At 38.6% G+C, this 24,716-nt stretch overlaps 1 pseudogene; it reads right to left on the bottom strand.

Moving 5' to 3' along the window:
* Window positions 1-24,512, bottom strand: part of LOC112851086 (keratin, type II cytoskeletal 8-like) — a 200,313-nt pseudogene extending 175,801 nt beyond the window's left edge.
* Window positions 24,513-24,716: the final 204 nt, after the last annotated feature.

Raw genomic sequence — 24,716 nt, 5'->3', positions numbered from 1 at the left:
TGCTTTTACTAGCCTCTTCTCTCATATTAAGATTTCTAATTGCACATTTCCCACTTAATAAATTCTCCAGAAGAAAGTTAGTTTCTAAACTGCTCTTCAGTTCTGTCCTTGTTGCATATGCATTTTCATGTTGGCACTGCATCAAGGCCCTCCACAAGGACCCAACTTCATCCACATATACCACTCAGTGTTTAGAACACAGGCGCATGAACTCAATTCTTCTGATCTACTTCCTGAGGGCTTGCTGTGATGCTCCTACTTTCTGGGAAGCTCTGGTCGTTCCCTATCAATTACTCCGCCTGCAATTTGGGGAAGCTGCTACCACGTGGGCTGTGGTGTCAACTCAAGCAAGGGGTAACCACATGCACCAAACTTTTATTCTATGGAAGTGTTTTCTTCTTCGACATCCATGGGCTTCCCTAGTTATTAACACTCACAGATCTGACTAACTATCTGCCCAGTTTCTTCCCACATCTTAGCTCAGGGGAAACATAGCCAACCAAAATATAACAAAATGAAATTATCTTCTATTATCCAAAATTTGGCAGAAACTAGAAGAGAAAGTGATTAAGGTCTATCAACAGCATGATTTCCCAATGATGTGCTTTTTCCAGAGGCATTTTTAAACCACCTGGCTACCTCTCTTTAGCTTAGCTCCTTGCCCTGGAAACTTGAATTTACTAATTAGCTTATACACTTAAGCTAACTCATTAAGGCCTGAGTTGGCCCCTGGCCTTTCCTCTCACTCTGAAAGACCCCCTTTAAATGGGCTATACTCCCATTTCCACAAAACAGCATGTGAATCCATTTTAAAAACAAGCCCAAGGGGTTCAGTGAAAAAACAAGTTTTCTTATTTTTTTCTCCACCATTCTGGCAATAGGAAAGAGATTTTTAAGATGTCAGTAAGAGTGAAGACTTTTAAATAAAATTGTCCTATTTGGTGTATATGTTTACCTAGAATTCTGGGAAGGAATATATTTTGAAAAAGAAGACCTTGCAAATGCATTCTGAGCTTCCTATTCTTCATGGGAGAGGAGGGAAAAACAGCTAATAATTACTGCACATTTTCTATGAACCAGCCTGTGACCCTGTTTATGTCTCAGGCAATCCAGAGGGCAGGTAACAGCTACAGCTTACAGATAAAGAAGGTGAGGCTCACAAGTGTTAACTGGCTCGTTAAGTCAAACAGCTGGTAAGTGGCAAAGTCAGGATTCAAATACAGGTCTGTGGGACCCCAGAACCCTGCTACTTTCTTGAAAGTCTCAAAACAATGAAAATCTGAAGAAAGATTCTAGTGGTTCTTTGGACACCTCCCCCCCACCCCTTTTTAAAATAAGAGCTGCATTGTGATGAGAGAAGTGTTTTGATTTTCAAGAACCTGCCTGCAAATGACACAAGTCTCCAAGAGAGCCAGAGAGAAGCAACGTTTGTCGCTGTCTACCTAAGACAGAATAGCACAATGTTTAAGAGCATAGACTCTGAAATGGAGCTGAATTTCTATCCAGAGTACGCTTGAGTAAATCATTTAACTTCTCTGGTTTTCAGTTTCCTCATCTGTGAAATGAGGGATGGTAATTAGTACCTACTTCATAAGGTTGGTTTTGAGTATTAACTGAATGTGTAGGACATTTGATTCTAGTACCAGGCAGTAGTCAGCCTGTTATTGGTGTGGTCTGTAGTTAAGATACTACCATCACCTAGCTCTGATTATGCATAGGGAGCAAGGGAGAGAGCATTGTCTCCTACACAATTGTTAGACAGGTTTTAATGTTGACATGTGTCTTTTGGTCTCCTTTTGCTTCAGGAATGCAGGGTAAGTAAGTGCTTTAGGAAGCAAATCTTTTAAGTAACTTTTAGCCTACTCAGCTTAACACAGCTAATAGGAAAATCCCCATATATCCATAGACTCTCCAATTCATCTCCAATGCTACAAAATATATCAGGACATCTGTCTTTACTGTCCACTTTATCTTCCTTACCAGTGCGCATTAATGAGAAAAGCCCTAGACCAGGGTAGTGGGCGTTTGTTGATTTGCCTCTTCAGCTTCTGTTGTCCCCTTATTCCTTCTCAAGGGCTTCTGGTTTCCCACAGGGTTTCATATAGTTCCATAGAAGCTGTCTGAATCTCTTCCCTTGGCCTCTATGATTGGTTTGGGGAGATATATAACCTAAGTTATTCCAGTCAGGGTGAATCTAGGGATTTTTCCAGGGGCGTTGGGGCAAAAACTTTCTTGCTGGTTATGGATGAAGAAACGCAAGACTTTCAGAATTATAGACATCTGTCTGGCAACTATGATGGGGGGTGGTCTAGGGTAAAGTGGACCTGGCACAAGGCAGAGGGAAAAAAGGGGGAAAAGTCAGGTTCTTGGCCATATCATTGACCTGATCAAGCTTCTTTGAATCTGGCACCATTTCTTGACTTTTCTGTTACAAAGTCAAAAACTTACTTTTAATGTTAAAGCTTCGCAGTTGAAAAAGTCCCAACTAACATAATCAGAGGCAGGCAGCCTGTGTTGCTGGGCTGGTTCTACAAGATTTAACATCTCAACTTCCAAATCTGTAAATTGGAAGTTAAATGAGTTTATGGAAGTGAAAGCATTTTTTGTTTACACTCTAAAGTAATTGTAAATGTAAGTCATTATTATGATAATTAGTATCATACGTTGACATCCTAATAGATTATTCTGTGTTTCTCTCATATCAAAGCCTTGCACTGGCAGCTATAGGCAGGCTCCCATGACTGGCATTTGTTGCATTTCATCCTTGCAGGTTTTGGTTGGTGATATGGATTTCACAGAGAACCTGATGGTTTGTCAAGTCATCATGAAGAGGTTTACTCTAGATAATAAATGTGATAATCATCAAGCAGGTGGTTTCCTATCCTTTAATTTTCCTTCACTTAGATTTTGAGTTTTTAAGTCAAAACTCTCTTTACCAGAGGGTTAAGGCAATGTAATGACAGCAATGATAAGGTTACAAAGCATCCAAATAACTCAGAAGAACACAAAATATATCATATATAAGATTATTTCTCCAAAGCTTCAATCATCCCTGCTAAGAATATTCCCAATTTGAACATACATGGTGTTATTAGGATGTAGTAAGTTACATGGAATATTGTGACATGTTATATAACACGTTAGTTAGATGAAAAGATACATGTACCTATGGACGCAAGAGATATGAGTTTATTTCATTTATTTGTAAAACTACACTCATGCCAAGCCTTTGCGAAGTTTGAAAAATAAAAGAAAACATAAAACAACAACAGAATACAGAAAGGCAAAACTTAGATTTTGTTAGTGGTAGGAACTTCTAATCCCATCTGATACCAGACTAATTAAATGGCTACTCCTTCAATTATGTGCTCTTATTCTAGGATAGTAATTTCCAAAGAGTTGGGACTTTTCATTCTAGTGTTCTAGATCAGTGAAATGCAAAAGAAAAAATGCAAGCCACAAACATAACTTAAAAATTTCCAGTAGCCACATTAAAACAAAACAAAACAAAACAAAACGGGTGCTTTGGCGGCTCAGTCAGTTGAGCGTCCAACTTCAGCTCAGTTCATGATCTCATGGTTCATGGGTTCAAGCCCCACGTCGGGCTCTGTGCTGACAGCTCAGAGCCTGGAACCTGTTTTAGATTCTGTGTCTCCCTCTCTCTCTGTCCCTCTCCTGCTCATGCTCTGGCGCTCTCTCTCTCTCTCTCTCTCTCTCTCTCTCAAGAAAAAAAAAACCAACAAAAAACCCAAACAGGTGAAACTAATATTTTACTTACCTGAATGTACCAAAAATGTTATCATTTTAGCATGGAGTCAACATGAAACTTATAATGAAATACTTTGCATTCTTTTTTTTTAACTAAGCATTCAAAATCTGGTGTGTATTTTTACCTTCACATCACATGTCAATTCAAGCAGCCACATTTCACATGTACAATAGGTGATGTGGCAAATGCCTCTTGTGTTCAACAGTACAGCTCTGGATTTCAATGAGGGCGATTTTTGGAATTAGGAATGCCTGGGTTTGAATGCCTACTCTATTATTTCTTTCCTTTGAGCAAATTACTATCTTGGAGGGTGGCCATGAGACTTCTGAGATGAGTCACATGAAAACACAACTCTCTCAGGATATGGCCCGTAGTAGGTAGTCAATATATGTTAGTTCTCTTCCTACCTTTCCAAAATGGAGGTGCAGGATGGAGTAGGAGAAAGCCAGAGGCATTAGCAGCAGGAAACCTGGATGAATCTTCCCACATGAGGAAAAGCTAAGCATGGTTGCACAGACTGAGAGGTCAGAGATGGGGTGGAGGTGCTGGACTGAGGAAACAGATGGAGACCAGACAGGCATTTCCAGATTAGTGCTACATGATTTCTACACAGCTACTCTAAAAGCTGAAGCACCTGTCTTCTCTATGCTGGTTTAGAATAAATCATGTAACCCTGTTCAAAGGAGAGCTATCAGGGATGATGAAATGACTCAAAATCATGCCCTAGAAGGACTGATTGAAGAGAGTGATTGATATGTTTCCTTTAGAGAGTATGAGCATGATTGAGAGAGCGTGGGGGAGGACACCATTTTTACGTTCAAATGAACCAGCTTTGTGTGACCCTAAGAGGAAGAACTAATGTGGAAGCTACAGGAAGAAAGATTCTAGCTCAGCAAGAAAGGACTTTTTAACAGAGATGTTTTGGGGAGGGGTGCTTTTCCCGTATCCTCCCCCCCCCCCCCATCTCCGTCCTCTCTCCGCCTGCAAAAGCGGCTCCCTGCCCACCACTGGGTTCTCTCTTCCTAAGTTCACCTCTCCGCGCCAGGTACCTGCTGAATTCTGTGGTTCAGGTTGTGCACATTGTTGTGTTAGTCTTCCAATCAGTTTTCTAGGTGTGTAGGATGGTTTAGTGTTGGTCTGGCTATATTTCATGGACATGAGATACACAAAAAACTTCCATGCTGTTTCGCCATCTTGGTTCCTCTGAACAGAGATGTTTTGAAGATGGAATGGGTTGTCTTGTGGCATGGAGGGAGAAAAGCCTAGAAAATCTTTGACTGGATTTCTAGCTTCTAGGCTTTTCTCCTTCCATGCCATTATTCCAAACACACAACAGAAATTTTTCTAAAATTAAAATGTAGGGGCGCCTGGGTGGCTCAGTCAGTTAAGCGGCCCACTTCGGCTCAGATCATGATCTCTCAGTCTGTGAGTTCGAGCCCTGTGTCGGGCTCTGTGCTGACAGCTCAGAGCCTGGAGCCTGTTTCAGATTTTGTGTCTCCCTCTCTCTGACCCTCCCCTGTTCATGCTCTGTCTCTCCCTGTCTCAAAAATAAATAAAACATTAAAAAAAATAAAATAAAAATGTAATCATGTCATTTCAAAGTTAAAAATGTTTCTTTTTTTTCAGTTTCTTTTATATATTAAAAAATTTTTTTAAAAGTTTGTTTTTGAGACACAGAGAGACAGAGCATGAATGGGGGAGGGTCAGAGAGAAGGAGACACAGAATCTGAAACAGGCTCCAGGCTTCGAGCTGTCAGCACAGAGCCTGACGCGGGGCTCGAACTCACAGACTGAGAGATCATGACCTGAGCCGAAGTGGGCCGCTTAACCGACTGAGCCACCCAGGCGCCCCTATTTATTTTTTTAATACGAAATTTATTGTCAAATTGGTTTCCATACAACACCCAGTGCTCATCCCAACAGGTGCCCTCCTCAATGCCCATCACCCACTTTCTTCTCCCTCCCACCCTCCATCAACCCTCAGTTTATTCTCAGTTTTTAAGAGTCTCTTATGGTTTGCCTCCCTCCCTCTCTAGCTTTTCTTTTTCCCCCTTCCCCTCCCCCATGGTCTTCTGTTAAGTTTCTCAGGATCCACGTAAGAGTAAAAACATATGGTATCCGTCTTTCTCTGTATGACTTATTTCACTTAGCATAACACTCTCCAGTTCCATCCACGTTGCTACAAAAGGCCATATTTCATTCTTTCTCATTGCCAAGTAGTATTCCATTGTGTATATAAACCATAATTTCTTTATCCATTCATCAGTTGATGGACATTTAGGCTCTTTCCATAATTTGGCTATTGTTGAGAGTGCTGCTGTAAACATTGGGGTACAAGTGCCCCTATGCATCTGCACTCCTGTATCCCTTGGGTAAATTCCTAGCAGTTCTATTGCTGGGTCATAGGGTAGATCTATTTTCAATTTTTTGAGCAACCTCCACACTGTTTTTCAGAGTAGCTGCACCAGTTTACATTCCCACCAACAGTGCAAGAAACCCCCGTTTCTCCACATCCTCGCCAGCATCTGTAGTCTCCTGATTTGCTCATAAAATGTTTCTTGAATCCCCATTGCCTACAGGATAAATGTCAGCTTCCGTATTGGGGCTTTCATGATATGATCCTTGCCTGTCCCTTTACCTTTCTCTACTACTGTCCCCTTCCCTCTCATATTCCGATGATTTTCCCATTCTCCCAAGAATACTCAAGCCTTTGATCTCACAGCTTCCTCTCTGGGTATTCATCCCAGCTGCCAGCTCTCTGGTAAATGCCAGCTTCTGTTTCTCTTTTTTCTTTTTCTCTTTCTATTTATTACGATTATTTATGTTTTTACTTTAACCACCCGGTGCTCATCACTATAAGTGCCCTCCTTAATCCCCATCACCTATTTTAATCTCTCTGGTAACCCCCTGGTAACCATCAGTTTGTTCTCTTGTTTGTATATAGTTAAGAGTCTGTTTCTTGGTTTGTCTCTTTCTATTTTACTTTTCTTGTTTTATTTCTTAAATTCTACATATGTGTGAAATCATATGGTATTTGTCTTTTTCTCTGACTTATTTCACTTAGCTAGCTTATTTTTTTTAATATTTTTTTAAAATTTTTTAACGTTTATTTTTGAGAGAGCACGAGTGGGGGAGAGGCAGACAGAGAGGGAGACAGAATCTGAAGCAGGCTTCAGGCTCTGTGCTGTCAGCACAGAGCCTGATGTGGGGCTCGAACTCACAAACCATGAGATCATGACCTGAGCTGAAGTCAGATGTTCAACTGACTGAGCCACCCAGGCACCCCTGACTAGCTTCTTTTTTAACGTTTATTTATTTTTGAGAGGGAGACTGAGACACAGTGTGAGTGGGGGAGGGGCAGAGAGAGAGGGAGACACAGAATACTAAGCAAGCTCCAGGCTCTGAGCTGTCAGCCCAGAGCCCAAAACAGGGCTCAAACTCATGAACTGTGAGATGATGACCTGAGCTGAAGTTGGACACTTAACCAACTAAGCCACCCAGTCGTCCCATAGCCAGTTTCTCTTTTAAGACTTGGTTTAAGAATAATCTCTCTCTGAAGCTTTCCTGATTACACAGCAGAAATAGCTGTTTCTATCTTCTGTTCCCATTCTCCATACCTTGCATACAAGTACCTGTAACGTGTAGTACTCTGGATGCTTTACTTGTCTCTCTCCCCGTTGCATCATGAACAGGAAACATGGCTATCTTGGTTATATTTGTATGCCTAGTGGCCAGCAAAGTATTTGGCTTGTAGTAGGTGTTCAGTAAATATTGACTGAAAGAAAATTGGAACCTAAGGTTTAGTTACATCATAGGAGTGAAACTGCACAGATGGGCTAGCGCTAAGTCCCTTGTGGGAGGCTATAAGTGACATTTTTCCATAATCTTTTTCGTTTTAGAAATATAATGATGGCCACCAGTGAATATTCTGATGGCTCTGTGTTAGTTTATAAATGCATTTATTTCTGCAAACCTAATACAGTCAAGTCAGCTTCTGTCTAGTCTCTTTGGATTTGATTTTTGTATAACATCTTTTATACATAATGATGATAAAAAGTTACTTTTTAAATTTTATTTTTTATTTTTAAAAATTTACATCCAAATTAGCATATAGTGCAACCATGATTTTAGGAGTAGATTCCTTAGTGCCCCTTACTCATTTAGCCCATCCCCCCTCCCACAACCTCTCCAGTAACCCTCAGTTCTCCATATTTATGAGTCTCTTCTGTTTTGTCCCCCTCCCTGTTTTTATATTATTTTTGTTTCCCTTCCCTTATGTTCATCTGTTTTGTGTCTTAAAGTCCTCATATGAGGTCATATGATTTTTGTCTGTCTCTAACTGACTAATTTCACTTAGCATAATACCCTCCAGTTCCATCCACATAGTTGCAAATGGTAAGACTTCATTCTTTTTTGATTGCCAAATAATACTCTATTATATATTTATATATATATATAAATATACACATTTGTATATATATTTATGTATATATAAATATACACATGTGTATATAAATATATACACACACACACACACCCCATACCTTCTTTATACATTCATCCATCAATGGACATTTGGGCTCTTTCCATACTTTGGCTATTGTTGATAGTGCTGCTATAAACATGGGGGTGCAAGTGTCCCTTCGAAACAGCATACCTGTATCCCTTGGATAAATGCCTAGTAGTGCAATTGTTGGGTCATAGGGTATTTCTGTTTTTAGTTTTTTGAGGAGTCTCCATCCTGTTTTCCAGAGTGGCTGCACCAGCTTGCATTCCTACCAACAATGCAAAAGAGATCTTCTTTGTCCGCATCCTTGCCAACATCTGTTGTTGCCTGAGTTGCTAATGTTAGCCATTCTGACAGGTGTGAGGTGGTATCTCATTGTGGTTTTGATTTGTATTTCCCGATGATGAGTGATGTGGAGCATGTTTTCATGTGTCAGTTGGCCATCTGGATGTCTTCTTTGGAGAAGTGTCTATTCATGTCTTTTGCCCATTTCTTCACTGGATTATTTGTTTTTTGGGTATTGAGTTTGATAAGTTCTTTATAGATTTTGGATACTAACCCTTTATCTGATATGTCGTTTGCAAATATCTTCTCCCATTCTGTCAGTTGCCTTTTAGTTTTGCCGATTGTCTCGTTATGCAGAAGCTTTTTATTTTGATGAGGTCCCAGTAGTTCATTTTTGCTTTTGTTTCCCTTGTCTCTGGAGACGTGTTGAGTAAGAAGTTGCTGTGGCCAAGATCAAAGAGGTTTTGCCTGCTTTCTCCTCGAGGATTTTGATGGCTTCCTGCCTTACATTGGGGTCTTTCATCCATTTGGAGTTTATGTTTGTGTATGGTGTAAAAAAAGTGGTCCAGGTTCATTCTTCTAAATGTCGCTGTCCAGTTTTCCCAGCACCACTTGCTGAAGAGACTGTCTTTATTCCACTGGATATTCTTTCCTGCTTTGTCAAAGATTCGTTGGCCATACGTTTGTGGGTTCATTTCTGGGTTCTCTATTCTGTTCCATTGATCTGAGTGTCTGTTCTTGTGCCAGTACCATACTGTCTTGATGACTACAGCTTTGTAGTATAGCTTGAAGTCTGGGATTGTGATGCCTCTTGCTTTGTTTTTCTTTTTCAAGATCGCTTTGGCTATTCTAGGTCTTTTCTGGTTCCATACAAATTTTAGGATTATTTGTTCTAGCTCTGTGAAGAATGCTGGTGTTATTTTGATAAGGATTGCATTGAATGTGTAGTTTGCTTTGAGTAGTATTGACATTTTAACAATATTTGTTCTTCCTATCCAGGAGCATGAAATCTTTTTCCATTTTTTTGCGTCTTCTTCAATTTCTTTCATAAGGTTTCTATAGTTTTCAGTGTATAGATTTTTTTCCCTCTTTGGTTAGATTTATTCCTAGGTATTTTATGGTTTTTGGTGCAATTGTAAATGGGATTGATTCTTTGATTTCTCTTTCTGTTGCTTCATTGTTGGTGTATAGGAATGCAACTGATTTCTGTGCATTGATTTTATATCCTGCAACTTTGCTGAATGCATGAATCAATTCTAGCAGTTTTTTGGTGGAATCTTTTGGGTTTTCCATATAGAGTATCATGTCATCTGTGAAGAGTGAAAGTTTTACTTCCTCCGGGCCGATTTGGATGCCTTTTATTTTTTTGTGTTGTCTGATTGCAGAGGCTAAGACTCAATACTGTGTTGAATAACAGTGGTGAGAGTGGACATCCCTGTCTTGTTGCTGACCTTAGGGGGAAAGCTCTCAGTTTTTCCCTATTGAGGATGATGTTAGCATTGGGTCGTTCGTATATGGCTTTTATGATCTCGAGGTATATTCCTTCTATCCCTACATTCTTGAGGGTTTTTATCAAGAAAGGATGCTGTATTTTGTCAAATGCTTTCTCCACATCTATTGAGAGGCTCATATAGTTCTTGTCCTTTCTTTTACTGATGTGATGAATCACGTTGTTTTGTGGATATTGAACTAGCCCTGCATCCCAGGTATAAATCCCACTTGGTCATGGTGAATAATTTTTTTAATGTATTGTTGGAGCCAGTTGACTAATATCTTGTTGAGGATTTTTGCTTCCATGTTCATCAGGGAAATTGGTCTATAGTTCTCCTTTTTAGTGGGGTCTCTGTCTGGTTTTGGAATCAAGGTAATGCTGGCTTCATAGAAAGAGTTTGGAAGTTTTCCTTCCATTTCTTTTTTTTGGAACACCTTCAAGAGAATAGGTGTTAACTCTTCCTTAAATGTTTGGTAGAATTCCCCTGGAAAGCCATCTGGCCCTGGACTCTTGTTTTTTTGGCCAATTTTTGGTTACTGATTTGATTTCCTTGCTGGTTATAGTCCTGTTCAAATTTTCTATTTCTTCCTGTTTCGGTTTTGGTAGTGTATATGTTTCTAGGAATTGGTCCATTTCTTCCAAATTGCCCATTTTATTGGCATATAATTGCTGATAATATTCTCTTGTTTTTATTTCTGCTGAGTTGGTTGTGATCTCTTTCACTCTTGATTTTATTTATTTGGGTCCTTTCCTTTTTCTTTTTGATCAAACTGGCTAGTGGTTTATAAATTTTGTTAATTCTTTCTAAGAACCAACTTCTGGTTTCATTGGTTTGTTCTACTGTTTTTTTTAGTTTTGATGGCATTAATTTCTGTTCTAATTTTTTAGTATAATTAAATTATATTTATTATAAATTATTTATATTTATATGTATATAAATATACTTATATTTATATTATTTATTTATTATAAATTAATTTATTATAATTAGATTATTATAATTAAAATTTAAATTATAATGTTTTATTATTACCTGTCTTCTGCTGGTTTTGGGTTTTACTAGCTGTTATTTTTCTAGCTCCTTACGGTATAAGGTTAGGTTGTGTATCTGAGATCTTTCTTCCTTCTTTAGGAAAGCCTGGATTGCTATATACTTTCCTCTTATGACCACCTTTGCTGTGTCCCAGAGGTTTTGGGCTGTGGTGTTATCATTTTCATTTTCATTGACTTCCATTTACTTTTTAAGTTCCTCTTTAACTGCTTGGTTAGCCCATTCATTCTTTAGTAGGATGTTCTTTAGTTTCCAAGTATTTGTTACCTTTCCAAATTTTTTCTTGTGGTTGATTTTGAGTTTCATAGCGTTGTGGTCTGAAAATATGCACGGTATGATCTTGATCTTTTTGAACTTACTTAGGGCTGATTTGTGTCCCAGTATATGGTCTATTCTGGAGAACGTTCCAAATGCACTGGAGAAGAATGTATATTCTGCTGCTTTAGGATGAAATGTTCTGAATATATCTGTTAAGTCCATCTGGTCCAGTGTGTCATTCAAAGCCACTGTTTCTTTGTTGATTTTTTGATTAGATGATCTGTCTATTGCTGTGAGTGGGGTGTTGAAGTCTCCTATTATGGTATTGCTGTCGATGAGTTTATTTATGTTTGTGATTGATTGATTTATATATTTGGGTGCTCTCACATTTGGTGCATAAATGTTTACAATTGTTAGGTCTTCTTGGTGGATAGACCCCTTGATTATGATATAATGCCCTTCTGCATCTCTTGATACAGTCTTTATTTTAAAGTCTACATTGTCTGATATAAGTATGGCTACTCTGGCTTTCTTTTGTTGACCATTAGCATGATAGATGGTTCTCAATCCCCTTATTTTTAATCTGAAGGCGTCTTTAGGTCTAAAGTGGGTCTCTTGTAAACAGCATATAGATGTTTTCTTTTCCATTCTGTTACCCTGTGTCTTTCGATTGGAATATTGTGTCCATTGACGTTTAGAGTGAGTACTGAAAGATATGAATTTATTGCCATTATGATGCTTATAGAGTTGGAGTTTCTGATGGTGTTCTCTGGTCCTTTCTAATCTTTGTTGCTTTTGGTATGTGTGTGTTTATGTATATGTATATGTGTATGTGTATGTATGTGTATATATATATATTTTTTTTTTTCATCTTTTCTCCCCTCAGAGAGTCATAAAATTCATAAAGAAATTTTAAGAATTTCTTGCAGGGCTGTTTCAGTGGTCACAAACTCCTTTAATTTTTGTTTGTCTGGGAAACTTTTCATCTCTCCTTCTATTTTGAATGACAGCCTTGCTGGATAAAGAATTCTTGGCTGCATATTTTTCTGATTCAGCACACTGAATATATCCTGCCACTCCTCTCTGGCCTGCCAAGTTTCTGTGGATAGGTCTGCTGCAAACCTGATCTGTCTTCCCTTGTAGGTCAAGGACTTTTTTTCCCTTGCTGCTTTCATGATTCTCTCCTTGCCTGAGTATTTTTTGAATTTGACTATGATACGCCTTGTTGATGGTTGGTTTTTGTTGAATCTAATGGGGGTCCTCTGTGCTTCCTGGATTTTGATGTCTGTGTCTTTCCCCAGGTTAGGAAAGTTTTCTGCTATGATTTGCTCACATAACCCTTTTACCCCTGTTTCTCTCTCTTCCTCTTCTGGGACCCCTATGATTCTGATGTTGTTCCTTTTTAATGAATCACTGATTTCTCTAATTCTTAAATCGTGCTCTTTTGCCTTAATCTTCCTCTTTTTTTCTGCTTCATTATTCTCTATAAGTTTGTCCTCTATATCGCTGATTCTCTGTTCTGCCTCATCCATCCTTGCCTCTGCTGCATCCATCTGTGATTGCAGCTCAGTTATAGCATTTTTAACTTCATTCTGGCTATTTTTTACTTCTTTTACCTCTGCAGAAAGGGGTTCTAATCTATTTTCGACTCCAGCTAGTATTCTTATTATCGTGATTCTAAATTCTGATTCAGACATCTTGCTTGTATCTGTGTTGGTTAAATCCCTGGCTGTTGTTTCTTCATGCTCTTTCTTTTGGGGTGAATTCCTGCTGAATTCTGTGGTTCAGGTTGTGCATAGGTTGTTGTGTTAATCCTCCAGTTAGTTTTCTAGGTGTTGAGGATGGTTTAGTGTTGGTCTGGCTTTATTTCATGGATGCGAGACACACAAAAAACTTCCATGTTGTTCCACCATCTTGGCTCCTCCCTAAAAAGGTTATTTGTACTAAACTTTGTAGTTAACAAACTGTTTCACTTCCATTATCTTACGTGATAGTGAAGACAACTCCCTCAGTTGGGCAGGATAGATATCACTCCCATTTTATAGACAAATGGAACCAGGTGCTCAGATATCACATGACTTGCCCAAAGTCACACAGCTGGTAGTTAATAGAGCCAGATGTTAAAGTCTTTTTATTTCAAGGTCAGTTGATTATTCGTATCTATTTAAGGGTCCCACTGTCACTAAACGAATACCCTCTTATTTCCTTGAACATAATAAATAGGTCATTGGGGTAAAAAAAAAATCCTTGTTGACACACTTGTCTAAGAGTTGGTCATGCAGAGAATGGGGTTTTCCACCATCTTATTTAGTTGCTCCCCCATTCTTTCCCTCAAGGCTTCCCTATGTCAGGTTGCCAAGTCTCTGCAATGGCCACCACAATTTGTTGACAAATAACAAAGATGCTCCTTGTCTTACTGTCAATTTTACATCCTCTGGGCTTGCCAAGTGAGCCTGACATGCCAGGAAGGGCTTTGTTGTGGTCTGTGACTCACTTACTTCACTCACTCCTCTGCCGCTCCCTGGGTGCAGGCGATTACAATCTGCCTATTGCACAACTTCAGAACATCTCTGGGTGAATCGTCAGAGGATGAAAAAAAAAATCCAGCAGCCCAAGGATTCAGTCACTACTACATGAATCAAAAAGCATACTACCATAGGAGAGTTACTCTAATCTCATCTGCAAATTGCTTCTGTCATCATCCAGAGATTTAGTAGAGGCATTTACTACTGGAGGGAAATGCTTTCTCCTAGGTGGTTCTATCAGCAAATTCTTGGATTGTCCTTTGGAATAAAGGATGTCAGTAAGCGAAAGAGCCCTTCTCACTTATTTAGAAGTAGTTCAGTTCACATCCTGTTGATGAGAAGTGTTGTTTGTATGGCTTGTTCAGAGATTACCCCATGCACTTATGGTTCAGGTTCTTCTTAAGAGCACCTCAGAGTGTCATTTTATTCTTTAGAGGGTCACTTTATTGAACTAAAATGAAACAGTTCAATTTCCCCATGGAAATGTGTTTGTAATAAATCACAAGTTGTATATAGGTAGGACTAGAGTTTACTTCAGTTGAAAATTTTAATTGCTATTTTGCCTTCAAAAGGTCTCCTGTAAAACTCTTAGGCTGGAGAGGTAAAGGAAGTTGGTGTCTGGGTCTGGTGGGTATCCTCTCCTTCTGTTGTCATCTGTTTCATGAATTTACAACTCTTTAGGCATTGGCTAAGGTCTTGCCCTATGCCCTACTCTGTGGTGGATGCCTGGGGTCCACAGTGATGAATATAGTCCATGTTTGCTTCTTGAGACCTAGGAAAAGATAATTTTACGTAACACACTGGGCTAAATGTAGAGTTTGATATACCCACAACACAAGGCACTTTGAAAATAGGGAGGGACAGTTCCTAGCTTGGAGAATCTGGGTAAGCTTCTTAGAGGAGATGATGATACTTGAAATGAGTCTTAAGCAGAACTTCCCTTAGATTTGCAGAAGGAGGATGCTTGCCCTGAGTTCCAAGCTTTGGAGGGCCTCATTCTGGCTCTTTTTCAGCTCCCCATGGATACACTGAACCCAATTTTTTCTGCTCAAATAACTCAGAGCCTGCTTCCAGATCCTGCCTAGGCCTCTTTGCCAGGTCTGTCTTCCTTGGGCTCACTGCATCAAGAGGTACACTCCTCAGGTTGAAGGGTGGTCAAAGAGTGGTTGTTTGGGGATGGTGTAGATGGTGTTTGGACAACCACTTGTGCTCATGGGAGGGCCCTCAAACTGCAAATAATAACTGATTCAGGGAAGGAGGTGGGCTGGGGGCTTGGTCAAGAGTCTATTTTCCCTTGGTCTCCCAGTTCTAGTGCTGATCTCTGAGTAGTCCTAGAAGTCTACACTTGAACCTGACCTTCCAGAATGTTGAGGGTATATATTTCAAGGTAGGAAGAAGAGCATATGTTATTTAACAGGGGGCTGGCTTGACTTGTAACTTTCTAGTAGTTGAGATACCTGCTATTTGGACCTCTGTTTGAATTCTTGACCTGGGACCTGCAAATGTTAGGTGCTGGTCTGATCTTCATTTGAGTGTGGTATCTCCAGGCTCTGCATTGATTTAGGTTCTTAGGGATGAATGAGACCCTAAGCCTCAAAGGGCTCTGTTTATTGGGGCCACAAGCAAATGTCCAATCACAGTAATATATGTACTGAAAATTATAATAACCAATGCTGAAAGCGAGGTTTGTACAGGGCATATAGAGAAAAGAGAGATCTGCTCTACTAGAGGGATGGGAAAGAGGAACATTTTGATCTGAGCCTTAAAAGATAAATATATGAGTCTGGTGTGAGAGTGAGAGAAGAAATTTTGGGTAGAAGAAACAGAGACCTAATATAGCATGATGCTTTAGGGAGAAATATATAGTTCAGCTCAGTGAGAGTATAGAGTATAAGCAGGAAGTGAAGGCAAGGGCTGGGTCATGAGAGGTCTTATAAGTTAGGCTAAGGAGGCTTTTATTCTATAGGCCATGGGGACCAAGAGTCCTATACAGGGAGTGTGGTGATGAAAATTTCCCTTTTAGAAAGACCCCTCCAGCAACTAAGTGGAAGCGGATTATAGGGTCCAAACTTGGGTGTTAGCCTCTCTGTGCAAAGATGCCCAAAGCCTGTTCTTTTTCTATGCACAGATTTCATGCATCAGACTTTGTTGCACCCACACAGTGGTTCGTATCCCAGCTATTCATTAGAATCACTTGGGAGGATCATTGAAAAAAACACCAATTCCCAGCTGTGGTCTCCAGCCAGTTAAATTAAAATATTTGGAGCTTGGTTGTCTATAATTTTGAGATGCATCTCAGGTGATTCTGATGCACCCTAAGGACTGATAACCACTGTGAACTATTTCTGTGTATCACCACACAGATTGGTGAACTAATTATATTTAGGAGGTAAGCGCTAACCCCATCATTCTCCCAATATGCAAATTCTTTGTTCCTTATTTCTTGCACTTTGGTGATTGGAAGGATATTACAAATATCCCTGACTTTATTGGAGGAAAACCAACTTCTGGTTTGAGGACTACATGGGATACCCTCCATCACAGCCCAGAAGCTCTTTTCTTAATGGTTACTTCCTGCCTCTTACTTGCAAATGTCTCCTTGGGCTGGAGAAGCTGGGAGTGAAAATTACCTACTTGGTATCCTTTCGGGATTTTGCAATTTAACTGTTTCATGCCCACACAGATAGGTTCCCTTTAAAATTGGTTGCCTCCTTTCTCAAAGGACTGCTTTGCCCTTTGGGCTTAATGGAATGTCTTTGCGTGCCAAAGCCCATGGAAACACTGTGGTGGCCAACTCTCTTCCACCTACCTGTGCAGGAGTGAGTAATGTGTGAGGTTGGTCACTAGGGAGTGTCCCAATCCCATCTGAACTAAGCTGGAACTTAAAGGAAGTTGAATGGTTTCCCGCACACAACCAGGGTGTCATGGGCTTGACTGCTGTGTCAGATGCTCCCATGGGCACTGTGGTCCTCTATAGAATACACTTGTATCATAATTGCCCTTTGGTCCTAAGTAGTGGAGGAAGGCTCTCCTAGACAAACTTCCTACTCTCTCCCACACCTGAGTAGAAATAAGTACTGTGGAGGGGAAACAGAGGAGCCAGAGTTTGGAGAAGATTAAGGTAGGGACTGAGCTCACCATATCTAATACTTTTGTGTATTATTAGAAAGGTAAATGATTGGAAGACATATCCAGGGAACTGGGCCCCCTCAAAGGAACAGGCAGTCCCATTAGTGCACAACACCATCTACTTTCCCTTCCTATCCTAAAGGATATTGACCAGTGAAGGACCAGGTCAGCATTTCTCATGTAGCTGGAGTAACAGAGGCCTCTGCAAGATCAGAGTTCAACTAAAGGATTTAATTAAGTAACCTAGAAAATCTCTTCCTGTTTCAAGATTCTAGAGCTCTCTGAGTATGATCAAGCTCCTACACCTCCCCTCCCACTTTTATTGAATGTCACTGTGCCCAAGGAGGCTATGACATGTGCTCTTGTCTATTAATGCCAAGAGTCTTCTCCTTATGTCCTCTCCGCTCTGTTGAATCTACTTCTTCCAACATGGGAATGGGCTAATTCCTTTTTTATTTCAAACATGTTTATTTCAAAACATGTAATTTTATGATTATAAACTAGTGAATATTGAATATGGAAAACAGTGGTTAACAAGGAAAGTATGAAGAAGAAAGTAAAAATCATCTATTAAACCCATCAACAGATAATTCCATTATTTACACTTCCTTCCAGTCATTCTATGCATATTTAAATATATACTAAAAATAAAAATTCACATGAAATTTAAATTTACTATAATGTCCTATACCATATTTTCCCATGTCATCAGTTATTTTTTTTAATGTTTATTTATTCATCTTGAGAGAGAGAGTGTGCGCATGCAGAGAGAGAGGGAAAGAGAGAATCCCAACCAGGCCCCACACTGTCAGCACAGACCCCAACTCAGAACTATCCCAGGACCATGATATCATGAGCTGAGCTGAAATCAAGAGTCGGATGATTGAGCCACCAGGTGCCCCTCATCAGTTATTTTTGAAGTGATTAAAATATATTAATTCCATAATTAATGCATGTTAACCATAGAAAAATAGGGAAATATATAAAATTGTGGTCTCAATAGCCAGTGGTAATTGCTGTTAGCTTTTTGGGCTCTATCCTTATATATGTATACATACATACATATACACATATATATATATATAAACTATATATATATATATATACACATACTATATATATACACACACACATACTGTATACATACTATATATAATATATATATATAATATGGTAGTATATGCATAGTAATAAAAACATAGTAATAATTGCATATAGGAGAAATTAAAGCACTACAGAAAGTTATGCAATGATGAGTCTCCCTTTCCATTCCTCTGAGCTAGGCTTCCACCTCTGTAATTAACCATTGTTTATAGATTTTGATATCCTTTGAAGATATATCTATATCATCTATATCTGTATCTCTATGTCTATCTCTATATGAAGATATTTCTATGTATATATATGTATACATATGTATACATATAGACACATATATATATACATGTATATACATATATCTATGTATAAAATCTATGTAGATGATATATAATCATAGTATGTCTGTAACTAAGTCTTTTTGTTTCTATAAATGAAAGCATATTCTTCATGCTGTATTCTACCTTTTTTTTTTCCCTAAATATCTCAGAAATCTTTCCCTATCAGCATATATAGATATACCCCTTTCTTTTTAGTGCTTGTATGGTATAACTATATCATAGTTAGGTCACTTAATCAGTCTGCTGTGTTTGAAATATGGGTTGTTTCAAGTTTTAGTTTTTGCTATTATCACAATGCAATAATAGAAATCCTATACACATATTTGTATATGGGATTACTTTGAAAATGATCTTTTCAGGGTTTTTTTTTTTTTTTACATCAGTGATACATGACCATTTTTTCTTGTATAAATCTACTTCTATAATGTCTTTTAAGTGATTACATTGTATCCCATTACACAGACATACCATAATTTATTCAACCAATTCCCTGTTGACATTTAGATGTACCTCCTCCTCCATCCTTGCTTTTCTTCCCTGTCTTTCTTCCTTAATTTATTTACTTTCCTTCCTCCTTCCCTTGCCTTCCCTTGCCTTCCCTTGCCTTCCCTTGCCTTCCCTTGCCTTCCCTTGCCTTCCCTTGCCTTCCCTTGCCTTCCCTTGCCTTCCCTTGCCTTCCCTTGCCTTCCCTTGCCTTCCCTTGCCTTCCCTTGCCTTCCCTTGCCTTCCCTTGCCTTCCCTTGCCTTGCCTTGCCTTGCCTTCCCTTCCCTTCCCTTCCCTTCCCTTCCCTTCCCTTCCCTTCCCTTCCCTTCCCTTCCTACATTTATTTCCACAAGTTCAATTTCTGAAACTAGATTTTCCAGGTCAGACTATTTTTTTTTTTTTTTTTTTTTAATTTTTTTTTTAACGTTTATTTATTTTTGAGACAGAGAGAGACAGAGCATGAACAGGGGAGGAACAGAGAGAGAGGGAGACACAGAATCTGAAACAGGCTCCAGGCTCTGAGCTGTCAACACAGAGCCCGACGCGGGGCTCGAACTCACAGACTGTGACATCATGACCTGAGCCGAAGTCGGACGCTTAACCGACCAAGCCACCCAGGCGCCCCCAGACTATTTTTAATTAAAAAAATAATCAATTGCATTTGAGAAAAATCATACTAACTTAAATGTCTGCCATTGGTATCTACGGATACCAATTTCTCTATATCCTCACAGATCCAGGTTTATTGCTCTTTATTTTTATCATTTATTTATCTACATATCTATTTTTTTTTTTTTTGACAGAGAGAACATGTGCACCTGTGAGTGAGTTGGCGGGGTGGGGGGGAGAGGGAGACACACAGACATAGAGAGAGAGAGGGAGAGAGGGAGGGAGGGAGAGGATCTTAAGCAGGCTTCATGCTCAGCACACAGCCTGATGTGGAGCTCGATCCCACAACTCTGCTGGGATCATGACTTGAGCCAAAATCAAGAGTTGGATGCTTAACCTACTAAGCCACCCATGTGCCCCTAATGCTCTTTAATATTTTCTAATTTATAGCTGATAAAGTGTTATATTGTATTTGTTTAATTAATAGTGATAAGCTTTTTTTGTGTATTTCTTGTTTTAGTCTTGTTTGCTCTTCTCTGCCCATCTTAAAACTTAGAAGGTTTATTTTCCTACTGATTTGTAAGATTTATATTGTGTGGATATTTATGATGTCATGTATATTGTGGGTATTTTATCTGAGGCATCAATTATCATTTAAGTTTGTAGAGGTTGGGATGCACCAGAAATTTAAAAATTTTAGATCAGTTTTATTCTTCAGGTTGTGTTTTAAGTGCTGTATTTAGGGGTATCCTCCCCTCTCTAAAATAATACACATTAATATAGGTTTTATTCACATTTAAATCTTTTATCTATCCAATAATTATTTGTGTACATTTTCCCAATGAATTTTCCAATTAATGCCATTAAATTTTTTCCACTTTTGATTTTAAAGGCTACTTGATAGTCATGATCTAAAATAAACTTGAATTTGGTTTTGAACTGTCTTTTTCTTTCTATTAACCTGCTTTTTTTTTTTTTTTCTGCATCAGTACCATTCATTTGTTTTCTCGGTGGAGAACAATTTAATGTCTCATTGGGCAAGTTCCCTTCTCAGTTCTTTTCTGTATGTGGACCTAAGAGGTGAAATTATAATCCATGAGTGGGAGCTGCAGGAAGATAGCTTAGGCTCATTATGAAAATAACTGAATTGTTGAAAGAGAGAGTCTAGTTGTAAAGGGGAAAATAGGAGGGGTGATTGTAAAAAATTTAAAGAGACATGAAAGACACACTAGTACCAAACTGTGACTTCTTGAATAATTAAAAGCACTGAATGGATTTGAAAAGGAGTAATATTCTCCCTCTGTAAGAAAATGGTATGCAATTTAAAGGTTCTGCCTAGAATTGTCTCACACTGCTGGTGCTACCTGCTCCTCACCTTGGTAGACTGTGTACCTCATAGAGTTATTGTGAAGATTAATTACTTATGTGACCTTCTGGCTCATTACTAGTGCTCAGTATATGGTAATTATTAAAAATGAATAAGCAAATTCAGAGGGAAACAATTTTCCTTCCCTGGTGATGTAACAAGAGCATAGTAGGGGAGTTCTTTCTCAGACTTGGACATGCCCAGAAATCACCTGGGGTTCTTGTTAAAGCAGGTTTTTTTTAAAAAAAAAAAATTTTTAATGTTTATTAATTTTTGAGAGAGAGAGAGAGAGAGACAATGAGAGAGAGAGAGACAATGAGAGCAGAGAAGGGGCAGAGAGAGAGGGAGACATAGAATCTGAAGCGGACTCCAGGCTCTGAGCTGTCTGCACAGAGCCTGAGGTGGGGCTTGAACCCATGAACCGTGAGATCATGACCTGAGCCAAAGTTGGACACTTAACTGACTGAGCCACCCTGGTGCTCCATTAAAGCAGTTTTTGATACAGTAGATCTAGGGTGGGGCCTGGGGTTCTGCATTTCGAACAAGCTTCCAGGTGATGCTGCTGCTGCTGGTCTGCAGACCACATTTTTAGTTACATGATTGTGGGGGAAATTTAAGAGTTTTAGTGGAGGTTGGACTAGATGATATGGTGTGGGACCCCTGTAGTCTCCAGAGTTTTGTTTTGTTTTGTTTTGTTTTTCCTTCAGTCTCCAGATCTTTTGAATCTGTGCCTGGACAGATCATTCACAATTCCACAAATTGGAAGCGTACCAGTTGGGGGGGTGGGTAGGGTTAGGGTGGGTGGTACATATTTTAAAAGTTACACTGGTACTTTTTTTTAAATTGGTTGTGCTTATGCTACAAAATTTAAAAGTCACATAAGGGTACTCAGTGAAAAATAAATTTTCCTCTCACTCTTGTGTCCTAAGCCACCCTGATCCTTTCTATAGAAATACTATTACCTGTTTTTATCTGTGTGTATATTTTATGCATGTACAAACATGTGTTTTATTATTTTATTATTTTGTATACCTTGCTTTTTTCACCTGAAAATATATCATATAAATGATTTTATATTAGTACAACTAAAGCAACTGCATATAGATATATTATAATTTAATATAGTTATATATGGTATAATTATGCTATGCTATCGATTGGTAATCATTTCCAAAATTTTGCTAGCACAAGAAAAACATTGCTGTGAAATGCTTCATTTCAAACATGTAGGATAAATTTTTAGAAGCAGAATGGCTGGATCACAAGACATATATTTAAAGTTCTGGCAGATAGTACCACATTATTCTCCATAGGTGTTGTGGCAGTCCGAAGTCCCACGAGCCACATATGGGATGCTGTTTTTCCCCCGACACTGGTCCATATCCTATGTTACCAAACACTTTGATCTTAGCCAAAATGATAGGTGATAAATGATAGCTCATTGTGGTTTTAATTTGCATTTTGTATTATGAGTGATACTGAGATATCTTAGTCATTGTTTAGGAGGCAGGCACATTTCCTCTTCAAGAACTATTTGTTCATCTTCTTTCTTATTGATTGGTAGTTCTTTATAAATTAAAGGAAATTAGTCATGTGTCTGTGATGTGAGTTGCAAGCCTCTTCCCCACATTGTTTTACTTTTGTCTTAAAATGTCAGACCATCATTTTTATGTAGTTACATTTATCAGTGTTTTTGTGTGTGTATTCTGTTATACGTAGAATCACCTGGTCCCCCACTTTGAAATATAAAGGAGAGTTCCCTTCTATTTACTTCCAGTATTTTTTCATTTTTATTTTTCATGGTGAAATCTTTGGCATATCTAGAATTTATCTTCATGTAAGATGTGAGGTATAAATCCAACTTTTCTTTCTGAATGGCTACCCAGTTGACAAAACATCATTTATGAAATAATTCTCCTCCTACCCGTTGACTTAAAATGTTACCTGTTCCTACATATATTCTAGCATATAATTGTGTCTATTTCTGGACTTGCTACTCTGTTCCATTGGTCTAGCTGTTCTTGAGCATCTCTAACAGTATTTTAACTTCTAATAGCTTTTGAAACATTAGATACCTGGTAGGGCTGGTCCCCACTGATTATTCTTCTCTCTTTTTTCCCCTCAGACATTTTTTTTTTTTTGATTACTTTTGTTTATTTCATATCTGAACCTTAGAATGTGCTTCTCTATGCTTGCCTGAGTAAAGAAAACCCCATTGGTATTTTTATTGGAAGTGTGCTAAATTTATAGATTGATTTAAGATAACTGATTTTTTAATGATATGGAGTGTTCTTATCAAAGAACACAGCATGCCCTCCATTTGTTTGCTTCCTTTTGTCTCCGAGTAGCATTTTAAAGTTTTCTTTATGTAGATCTTGCTTATTCCTAGGTGTTTTATCTTTTTTGTTACTATTGTAAATGAGATTTTCCCTTTTATTATACCTTCTAATTGACTAGTGTTTGCATATATTAAAGCTATTAGTTTCAGTATATTAATTTTGTATCTATCAACCGTAATGAATTCTCTCCTTGTTTTTAAACATTTGCCATTTGCTTTTCTTGAATTTTCTAAGGAAATAATATTTTCAGGTATTCATAGCTTTATATATCTTTTCCAGTTTTTATGTTTCTTACTTCTTTGTGTTATCTATTTTGTTGGTTAGTAGCTTCAGAATAAGTGTAAGTATTATTGGTGGCAAAGAACTTTGTTGTCTTCTAACTTTAATAAAATGCTTTTTCTAGTGTTTTCCTGATAAGCATGATGGGTTTTGGTCGAAATATATATTTTCTAGTGTTGAATCAGCAGCCCTCTGTACTTACTTTTATGTATTTTTTTTTAAATCAGGAATGAGTTTTGAATTTTTCAACTTCTCCAGTGTTTATTGGGACCAGCATATGATCTTTCTCTTTGAGCTATTATTGTGATGAATTATATTAAACTGAATATTTGAAATCATCTTCTGATATCTATCTAGTATGCGAAGGGTTTCCTCTATAATCCTCAGTGTCATTTTCATTACACTACCAGCTAAAGGCCCAGGAGGCAGATTATTCAGGGTATTATGCATTTGTGGTTTTGTTTTGTTTTTTTTCTCTTTCTTTTCTGAGATTCTCTAAAGCCCCTAAATAGGGCCCTTAGTTCAAGCCACCTGAGTAGTTTTTGCATTCAAGTCTGATTTCTCCTTCTAGAGAAACTCATTTTCTGCAGCCCTTGGCAAACCTTTTACTCTTTAATGCTCAGCTAGAAAGAAGTGGAGGGTGAAGAGCCATTTCTTGAATTTGTATTTCTGACAACCCAGCACTGCTGAGTTCCTTCGTGACTTTCCTTCATATCAGTCTTTTAGTTGCTTCGCCATTGAGCAGTCATTAGCAGACAGCCTCCCCACACTGCCCAGAGCATGACTGGCACCCATTGATTCACCGAACCACAGCCTGGAGGTGTGGGTTCAGCCAGGCTGGTCTGACATGCATCCTCAGCAATTTCCCCAAGCGCCAAGTCAGCCCAGGTGTTGGTCACATTTGGCCTGTGATCCTCTACTATGGAGTCGTGTCTCCTCAAGATCTCTATCTCCCCATCTCCTGCAGAGCTTGGAGCCATGATGGTTTTCCAGAGGCAGCAAAGATTTCACTCTGGGGAATGTACATTCTTGCAGTGCGAGGAAGTGTCAATTCAGTATAATTCAGCAAATAGTCATTAGCTTCTTTTTAAAAAAAATTTTTTTTTAATGTTTATTTATTTTTGAGACAGAGAGAGACAGAGCATGAACGGGGGAGGGTCAGAGAAAGAGGGAGACACAGAATC

The sequence above is a fragment of the Puma concolor genome, chromosome D4, assembly GCF_028749965.1.
Source record: "Puma concolor isolate L17-30 chromosome D4, mPumCon1.1.hap2, whole genome shotgun sequence".
NCBI classification, from domain to species: domain Eukaryota; kingdom Metazoa; phylum Chordata; class Mammalia; order Carnivora; family Felidae; genus Puma; species Puma concolor.
The sequence above is the reverse complement of the archived record's forward strand: the minus strand, read 5'-3'. Positions and strand labels throughout refer to the sequence as shown.